Raw genomic sequence first — 10,576 nt, 5'->3', positions numbered from 1 at the left:
TAGAGTGATCTTTGGACGAGCACTGCCTGCAGCGACTTCCCGGAGCGACTGCATGAAGTCGCTATGGCACACATCCCGGAGCGACCTTGCCAGAGCGACGTAGAGATGTCGCTCGCGTTTCCATGGCGAGACGACACCCAACGAAGCCCGGAGCGACGTCCTCAGAGCGACACAACCAGGTCGCTCGCGAGGAGATGACACCGGAGCGACGTCTTCAGAGCGACACAGCCAGGTCGCTCGCGAGGAGACGACCCAGGAGCGACCTCTTCGGAGCGACACAGCCAGGTCGCTCGCGAAGAAACGACCCGGGAGCGACCTCTCGCAGCGACGTGCTGAGGTCGCTCCGCGTCTATTTGTTTGGGCGAATTCATGATTTCTCAAGGGCCTTTTGGTGATTTTATTATGCACGTTTTTACTTCTGAAAACCTATGTTTTAAGTACCTTTGGTAGCCACCAGGCAGATAATCCTTTTTCTGGAGAACGATTAGTAAAACTCCTTTTGTTTGAGATTTCATTGCTTTGATCTTGTGTTCTTGTTGATTTCTTATCTATTCCTCTACATGATTAATCTGAAATCCAATATGGGTTTAAGAGGAATCATGGAGATTAGTGAGTAATCACCTTTTGAATTCATGGGTTAGGGGGATTAAGGGTGATTAGGTTAGTTCTAGGATGTTTTAGTGTAGATCATTCTTGTTCCTTGCTAGTAGAGTATTCATAATGCATCTTCTGAGTTGGCCACTCAAAAGTTGATCAATAGGCATTTCCCACCCAAAAGGTGTTTGATGAAATGCCTGAGACAACTCTCCTAGGCTTTTAGTATACTTTGCCAAAGACATTTGTTGTTAAAGATGCTAAGATAGCTAATAGACTTGTTAGTAATGATTGCTTTCACATTATTCAACCAAAGACATTTGATGTTTGAGATATGTTAGCAAATGAGCATTCATCTAGACATAGAGCTTGCTTAGAATTGTGTCTAGGCTTAAGGTTGATAGTTTGATTGATCGTTTACCATCCTTAGTTCGAAACTTGATCACCCAAGGTCTAATCCCTATACCCATGAGTTCTCTTTTCCCTTAGTAAAGAAAGTCATTTCATTTATCATTAATCATTAGTTTAAAAAACCATCTAAATCATTGATTGCACTTAGATTAAGTGAGTACTTGCATTCTCAGTGCTTTGATATCCCTCAGAACTGGTTCGACAATCACTATACTACAACATTTGTCTTAGGAGCCTTGAAAAATCCTAACATCAAATTGGCGCCGTTGCCAAATTCTGAGTAGATTTAAACATTGAGATTTAGTCACTTGCTTGAGACTAAGTCATTTTAATTTTGTTTTGTTGCTGATTCTTCTTCTTCACCTACCTTTTACTTTACAGGTGTATGAACTTGAGGAGCACGGGTCCATCAAACCTAGTTCCAATAGTAGCAGACATCAGAGCTTTCGAGAGGGAGTGTGCTAGAGCTAGAAGAGAAGAAGAGCAACAGTCTCACTTGCAGAAATTGGATACTGCTATGGGAGACATACCTCAAAATGATGCCAACAACGTTCCACACAACCAACAGCGAGCAGCTTGACCCATTGGCACTTATGACCGGCCCAACATTCATGGTCATAGACTGGGAATCCGAGCACCGGCTGTGGCAGCCAACAACTTTGAGGTCAAGTCAGGACTCCTCAACGTGATCGAGAACAACAAGTATCATGGCTTGGCTCTAGAGGACCCATTTGATCACTTGGATAGGTTCGACAGCTACTGTGGGTTGTCAAAAACTAATGGTGTGTCTGAGGACGCCTTGAAGATGAAGTTATTCCCTTTCTCTTTGGGGGATAAGGCACGTTAGTGGGAGAAGTCTCTACCCAGTGACTCTATCACCACTTGGGATGATTGCAAGAGAGCATTCTTGGAGAAGTTCTTCTCAATTTCAAGAACTGCTAAGATGAGAAATGAGATTTCCAGCTTTCAACAGAAGAACCTAGAAGGCTTCAGTGAAGCCTGGGAGAGATTCAAGGGCTACCAAGCTCAATGCCCACACCATGGTTTCTCTAAGGAGAGCTTGCTGAGCACATTCTACTGTGGTGCTCTTCCTAAGTACAGGGCCAGACTGGATACAGCTAGCAATGGGTTCTTCTTGGGGAGAACTGAGGAAGATGCAGAGGAGCTGGTTGACAACATGGTAAAGAGTGATGCAATCTACAGTGGAGACCACGACAGAAGCAGTCGAACAGATGATAAGCAGACGAGGAAGGAGTTGAAAGCTCTACAGGATAAGATAGACATCCTCCTTGCTGATAAAGCCACACAAGAGCAGCTGCACTTTGTTGGTAACCCAAGCCAAGAGACACCACCTGTTGTCCATGAGGTTGAGGGTTTGGAAGGTCAGGAAAAGCTGTGTTTCATCAACAACAATGGTAGCTGGTACAAAAAGGAGCCCAACTTTCAGTACAACAACTACCAACTGAAATCCTATCCCAACAACCAACAGAGTGGTTATCCGCCTAGAAACAACCACCAAGGCAGCTATCAGTTTCAGCAAAACCCCTCGTCTGGTTCCTCTACTCCTCAAGAGAGCAGCACTGATACCTTGCTGAAACAAATCTTGGAGTCTCAGACTAGAAGTGAGAAGCATGTTGGTTATGAGTTGAAGAACCTTCATTCCAAGATTGATGGGAGCTACAATGAGCTCAACAACAAGTTCTCACATCTTGCTTCTGCAGTCAAGAATTTAGAGAATCAGTTTGCTTCCATGAACACTCACCAGACTCGCCAGCAAGGATCTCTACCTGGAAAATCTGACCAAAACCTCAAGGAGGCCAGAGCTATCACCCTTAGGAGTGGTAAGCAGTTACCTCCTACAACCCTCACCAGGGATGCTGAGAAACTAGGTGAGGAGGTGGCCATCAACTTAGATGATGAAGTGGTGATTGTTGATGAGAAAATCAATGATGAAATCTTGGAGAAGACTGTGGAAGCCAAGGGTAAAGGAAAAGTTGGGGAAGAGAAGAAAACAGTGAAGGATGGTGAAGTTCTTGCTCCAGCAAGTGAGAATTCTTTTGTTCCTCCTCCCTATGAACCCAAACTACCATTCCCGGGTAGATTCAAGAGGCAGCTGCTAGAGAAGTACAAGGCTTTGTTTGAGAAGCAAATGAGTGAAGCCCAAGTTGCAATGCCCATCATCGATGCTTTCATGTTGATTCCTCAATACAACAAGTTCCTGAAAGATGTTGTAGCTGCAAAGAAGAAGGAAATGGAAAGCATGATGATTCTTACACATGAGTGCAGTGCCATCATCCAAAGGCTTGATGTTCCAGAGAAGTTAGAGGATCCAGGATGCTTCACACTACCTTGTGCTCTTGGACCTATGGTATTTGAGAAATGTCTCTGCGATTTGGGAGCTAGTGTCAGCGTGATGCCTTTGTCTGTTGCAAAGAAGCTTGGATTCACTCAGTACAAGAAGTGTAGACTCTCTCTGGTGTTAGCTGATCGTTCAGTGAAGTACCCTGTAGGCATCTTAGAGGACCTACCTGTGAAGATTGGAAGGTATGAGATACCTACAGATTTTGTGGTGCTTGAGATGGGTGAGGAGGCTCAAGACCCACTGATTCTCGGAAGGCCATTCTTAGCTACAGCAGGAGCACTTGTTAAGGTGAAAGAGGGCACGATTGATCTCCATTTGGGTATAGAGCATGTTCTCCACTTTGACATCAAGGAGAAAATGAAGAAACCAACTGTGTTCGGGCAAGCCTTCTATATTGAACAGATGGGCACTCCTGCTGATGAACTCCTTGAAGAGTTACCACCTGAGGACAACGAGGAGGGAGCATCTCCCTCTACTCATTCCCCATAGAAGGTAACCCACTACTTTCCCTTGTATATACCATTTCGTTTTTGCATATTAGTTTTTCTCTTTTTGGGTATCTCTCTCTCCTTCACAACACAGAGACTGTGTCATTTAAGTGTGGGGGAGGTACCAAGTATTTGATCACGTTTGCTTTGATGATTTTGAGTCTCATGCATTGCATTATACATATATATTTGCATTTAAAAAAAAAAAATCATTTAGTTTGCACCATTTGCATTTCTAGGAGAGTCTAGAGCATATAGGTTGCATTTACTTGCATTGGGAGCAATGATTTGAAATGCCTTGTAAAGAACATTACTTTGCACCTGAGTAGCTTATGCACCTCTCTAAAACACTTGTACGCTTCGAGCCTTGAAGACTCTTCCTGAAACTTGTTGATTGCTGAAACTCAGTCTTTGAAGCCAACTACAAACTTATTTGAACTGAACGAACTTAATGCATCTTGCTCATGGTCCCTTGTGTACTGAGTCATGGATATACACACTTGAGTTGTCACATCCTTTATGCCAATCTTTTTGACAAACTCGAGTGGTACACCATTCCCAAAACCCTCTCCTCCTTTTGAGCTTTCATTATTTGATGAGTGAGACCTTTTTCGGAAAGCCTTACATGTGCATAATGTTGAGAGTATCGGGAACGACAATGCTTGATCTTCATTCTTGCTAGATTAGGCACATTATTGTCTAGCCATAGGATGGGGGTGAGTGTGGTGACTATGGTTTGGAAGCATGAAACGTTCGAAGGAAAAGAATATACTCTTTGTGTTTAAATGGATAATCTTATTGGAATTAATAGATAAACGTCTAGCTCGAATTTATGAAAAGTCTTGGCCCCCGAAAAAAGAAAAAAAAAAAAAAAAAAAAGGGGGCTAGCAAAGTTGTTTAGAGCTAAGATTTGTTTAGAAGTTGAGAAAATCCTTTATAGATTTCAAAGAAAAAGAGTTTTATGTGCAAAGTATTCTTGGGATCTTTTGGTGAGAGATGGGAGTTGGGTTTGACATTGGGAAGTGATTGTGTAACCTGTATGTTTGGGAAAAGGGTAGAACAATGGAGATTGAGCATTGTATGCATGAGTTGGTCCCTTTCTTAGATATATTATGTGCAATGTCAAGGCTACTTGTTTTAAGAGTAAACCACTTTAAAAGATCATGGATTTTGAACCTCTTGATCCACTTGAATAAAAGAATTTCCTTACTCAACCAAATGATTTGGACCGATTGACCATTTGCAAGAATTCACTTGATGCTATGCTTAATGAACTTGAGAGTTGGCTGACTTGCATGTGTGAATGCATAATGATGAGTGTAGGAATGAAAAGAGTTGAATAGGCCTAGAGAAGCTAGAGTATAATAAGAGAGGGTGTACTAATGCTGAATTTAGATGTTGATTTGAGTGCTTTGTGTGTTTCTTTTGGCTATGAGCTCCCACCTTCAAACCTCTCTCCCTATGAGTTCTAGAAAGTTCATTTGAGGACAAGTAAAAGAATAAGTTTGGGGGAGTTGATATCTTGCATATTCACATTGTTTTATCCATTTATTCATGTGCATTTTCATTATAAAGATTATGATTTAGCCATGTCTAGGTTGCATTTTGCATACATATGTCTCTATTAGGTATTGAAGTACCACATGGAGTTCCTGGAGACATTTGGATACATTTTGAGCTCAAGGGAGGTGATTAGAGTGATCTTTGGACGAGCACTGCCTGCAGCGACTTCCCGGAGTGACTGCATGAAGTCGATATGGCACACATCCCGGAGCGACCTTGCCAGAGCGACGTAGAGATGTCGCTCGCGTTTCCATGGCGAGACGACACCCAACGAAGCCCGGAGCGACGTCCTCAGAGTGACACAACCAGGTCACTCGCGAGGAGATGACCCCGGAGCGACGTCTTCAGAGCGACACAGCCAGGTCGCTCGCGAGGAGATGACCCAGGAGCGACGTCTTCGGAGCGACACAGCTAGGTCGCTCGCGAAGAAACGACCCGGGAGCGACCTCTCGCAGCGACGTGCCGAGGTCGCTCTGCGTCTATTTGTTTGGGCGAATTCATGATTTCTCAAGGGCCTTTTGGTCATTTCATTATGCACGTTTTTTCTTCTGAAAACCTATGTTTTAAGTACCTTTGGTAGCCACCAGGCAGATAATCTTTTTTCTGGAGAACGATTAGTAAAACTCCTTTTGTTTGAGATTTCATTGCTTTGATCTTGTGTTCTTTTTGATTTCTTATCTATTCCTCTACATGATTAATCTGAAATCCAATATGAGTTTAAGAGGAATCATGGAGATTAGTGAGTAATCACCTTTTGAATTCATGGGTTAGGGAGATTAAGGGTGATTAGGTTAGTTCTAGGATGTTTTAGTGTAGATCATTCTTGTTCCTTGCTAGTAGAGTATTCATAATGCATCTTCTGAGTTGGCCACTCAAAAGTTGATCAATAGGTATTTCCCACCCAAAAGGTGTTTGATGAAATGCCTGAGACAACTCACCTAGGCTTTTAGTATACTTTGCCAAAGACATTTGTTGTTAAAGATGCTAAGATAGCTAATAGACTTGTTAGTAATGATTGCTTTCACATTATTCAACCAAAGACATTTGATGTTTGAGATATGTTAGCAAATGAGCATTCATCTAGACATAGAGCTTGCTTAGAATTGTGTCTAGGCTTAAGGTTGATAGTTTGATTGATCATTTGCCATCCTTAGTTCGAAACTTGATCACCCAAGGTCTAATCCCTATACCCATGAGTTCTCTTTTTCCTTAGTAAAGAAAGTCATTTCATTTATCATTAATCATTAGTTTAAAAAACCATCTAAATCATTGATTGCACTTAGATTAAGTGAGTACTTGCATTCTCAGTGCTTTGATATCTCTCAGAACTGGTTCGACAATCACTATACTACAACATTTGTCTTAGGAGCCTTGAAAACTCCTAACATCAACACAACTCCTTCCAGACCGTGTCGTTCATCGACTTTGGGACCTTTAATAAAAAAAAAAAAAAAGTTTAATAAATTAAAAAATAGTTTAATAAATTAAAAATTGTTTAATAAATTAAATCGAACCTTATTGATTTCCCACTTCTTCTTCCACTCGTGGATCTGCTTTCCATAGTTGTCCATAACTTTATGGACGAAGTGGTGATAGATAAAGAGCGTCTCATCGGAATTCCAGTTGAACTCTTGCTGAAAAAAAACACAATTAGTAGAAAATTTATATTAAAGATTAAAAATATAAGTAAAAAATTAGAATACTTACTGCAAACTGACGAAACCCCAGAACCTGCTTGTCGGTAGGGAAGTGAGTGAAAGTTTGATGTCCCCTGTCGAGGGCCGAGTACATCATACGGTTGGTCCATGCGCTGATCATTCCTTTCTGTCGATACAGTTACGCAAATTTGATGCGTAACCGTCTGGAAATTCCACATCGTTTGAAATCCAATCAAAGAACGCATCTTTTCCCTCTGCATCAAGTCGGTGTATGGGAAAAGGAGCCCTACCATTCTCATCAACATGAAGTTCTGAACGAGCACATATATCGACTAAATCCAGTCTTGACTTCAAATTATCCTTTGTTTTACCCTGAACATTAAGGATCGTGTTCATGAGATTGTCAAAAAAGTTCTTCTCAATATGCATGACATCTAAATTATGCCTTAGCAGATGATCCTCCTAGTATGGCAGATCCCAGAAAATATTTTTTTTTGTGCCAGTTATGTAGTTCTCCAATAGCATCTACCGGAAAACACTCATGTCCACCGACGTCTGGCGTCCTTTCTGCACCAAAATCTCTTAGTTGTATCTTCAAATCTTTCCCACAAATTTCCGGAGGTGGACTGTCAAACACCCTCTTGTTCTTCGTAAACAAATTCCTACTCCTACGATATGGATGATCAGGTGGTAGGAATCTCCTGTGACAGTCAAACCAACACGTTTTCCTTCCGTGTTTTAGTTGGAAAGCATCAGTGTTATCTTGACAATATGGACATGATAGCCTTCCATGCGTTGTCCATCCAGATAACATACCATATGCTGGAAAATCACTTATTGTCCACATTAGTACTGCCCACATTTGAAAGTTTTCTTTACACGAAACATCGTATGTTTCAGCACCTTGAGCCCATAGTTGTTGCAACTCATATATTAGTGGCTGAAGAAACACATCAAGTGATCTCTTAGGATGCTCTGGTCCAGGAACGAGAATCGAGAGAAACAAAAACTCTCGTCGCAAGCACAAGTTTGGGGGTAGGTTGTATGGTGTAAGAATGACGGGCCATAGAGAATATTGTCTTCCACTCTTGCCAAACGGACTGAAACCATCAGTACATAATCCAAGGTACACATTTCTTCTCTCATACGCAAAGTTGGGATACTTTGATTGGAAATGCTTCCACGCTTTTGCATCTGAAGGATGTCTGATCTCACCATCTGTTGAGTGCTATGCATGCCATCTCATTGGTTGCGCTGTGCGTTCAGACAGATACAACCTCTTCGTCAAAGGTAAATACCACATCCTTTTATATGGCACTGGAACTCTTCCACTCGTATCTTTATAACGAGGTTTTCCACAAAATTTGCATGTAACACTCTGTTCATCCGCCCTCCAATAAATCATGCAGTTGTCACTGCATACATCTATTACATGATACGATAAACCAAGACCAGCTACGAGTTTCCGAACCTCGTAGTATGAACCAGGAGCTACATTATCCTCGGGTAGAATACCTTTTACAAAATCAGCAATCGCATCCACACAGTCTTCAGCCAAATTATAATCTGTTTTAATGCCCATCAATCTTGTAGCAGATGATAGAGCTGAATGACCATCTCTGCAACCTTCGTACAATGGTTGCTTTTCAGCATCCAACATATCATAAAATCTCCTAGCTTGTGCATTGGGTAAATCTTCCCCTCTAAAATGATCATTTACCATATGCTCAGTACCTACACCATAATCTACATCCGTTCTAATTGGTTCTTCTAATCTAACCGCTGCCTGAGGTTCGCTAGTACTACCATGTTCATAATCAGTTTCCCCATGATGATACCAAATTTTGTAACTTCGTGTAAACCCACTCAAATATAGATGAGTCCAAACATCCCACTCTTTAATAACCTTTCTATTTTTACAATTAGAGCAAGGACATCTTAACATACCTGTTTTTGCTTCCGGTTGTCGGTGAACTAACCCCATGAATTCGGTTATACCTCGTTGGTATTCTTCCGTAAGCAATCTCGTGTTCGGATCCAAATGAGGTCGATCGATCCAAGAACGAAAATAATTTGAAGAAGACATATTTTTTATGAATCAAATTTGTGTGTAAATAGAGTAAGAGGGAGGATGAAGATATGAAGTGAATGAAGAGGAAGAGGAGTGCTTGTATTTATAGTTTAAATCCTGCCGACAGACCGAGGAAATTCCGACGGAATTCCGACGGAAAAGGCTAGTTCGTCGGAATTTCCTCGGAATTTTGTAAAATCCCCCAACGGCTCTCCAACAGCTATAATATTTCCTCGGAATTCATCAGTTTTTTCCGAAGAACACATTTTTCCTCGGAATTTCCTCGGAATATTCCGACGGAATGATATTTCCTCGGAATTCCGTCGGTATATTCCGAGGAAACTCAATTTTGTGTTTCCTCGGAATTTCCTCGAAAATTCATCGGGATATTCCGAGGATTTCATTTTCCGTCGGAATGTCCGTCAGAATACCGATGTTTTCTTGTAGTGTATCTTGTACCCTCCCTCCTCACCAAAAATGGGTATTATAGTTGGAAGAGAAAACATAGAAAAATATAACTTTGTGAAAAGGAAAAAGAGGTCTACTAAGAATGTGATAATTAGGGTGTAAGAGAAGAAAATGCCAACGAAGTTTATAGGGTGGAAACTGGAAAGTATAAAGACAAGCAAAATGTATATATTAATGCAAACAATAAAAAGATGTGGAGGGGCTTATAACTTGTTATTCAAACTATATATAGACTTCATGAATAGTTTTCTTGAGTTGTCTACTTCTTAAAATCGGACCCCCACATACCCTATTTTCTCGTGGAATCATTGCCCTTAAATCGCTATACATTCCTTTCTTTCTTCTTTAATTAGTTCCATTACTATTCCCATGTACTGTTTCCTACCTAAACTTTATGATTGAATGTGTGATTGATTAGTTTATCTCTAAACACTATTTATCATCCATTCGAAATCTTCTATAAATCCAAAATAGCAAAACAGCTAAACTAAAAGGGTTGTGTCGTTTACAATAAACAATGAGTCAATGACAATTATCCCATAAACTTAAAACTTTTTTTCGCTAATTATCAAATATTTTGCTTAAAAGTGAAAAGTTTAAGAAAACATAGGACATGAATAAAATGAATGGAATGTAGTAGAAAATAATTTAACAAATAAAACAGACGTAAAAAATAACAAATAAAACATTGTATAATATACAGTATACTAAATGATTACAAAGATCAAATAAATTTAACTTTTACCAAAAAAAATATCATATATTATGGGAAGTACATACCGACATAGCTATAGGTATAGGGTTTAATAATCATAACCAAATTTGTAATCTCTAGACCCATTTTAACACAAACCAAAAGAAAAGTTTATAAGATGGTCAAAAGAAAGATCGAGACAACAATAATTGCCATTACCGATGCATTAAATTTGACGCATGTGAACTGTGAGGTGATGTGAATAGA

The 10,576-nt window shown here is 40.4% G+C and overlaps 1 non-coding gene across 1 annotated transcript; it reads right to left on the bottom strand.

The window, feature by feature from the left end:
- Window positions 1-1,945: 1,945 nt before the first annotated feature.
- LOC125589335 lies at window positions 1,946-2,052 on the bottom strand. Its single transcript, XR_007325523.1, has one exon. It is a non-coding gene; the product is annotated as a small nucleolar RNA R71 (small nucleolar RNA).
- Between the last annotated feature and the right edge of the window lie 8,524 nt (window positions 2,053-10,576).

The sequence above is a fragment of the Brassica napus genome, chromosome C6, assembly GCF_020379485.1.
Source record: "Brassica napus cultivar Da-Ae chromosome C6, Da-Ae, whole genome shotgun sequence".
Classification (NCBI taxonomy): domain Eukaryota; kingdom Viridiplantae; phylum Streptophyta; class Magnoliopsida; order Brassicales; family Brassicaceae; genus Brassica; species Brassica napus.
This window is presented reverse-complemented; position numbering and strand designations above follow the sequence as displayed.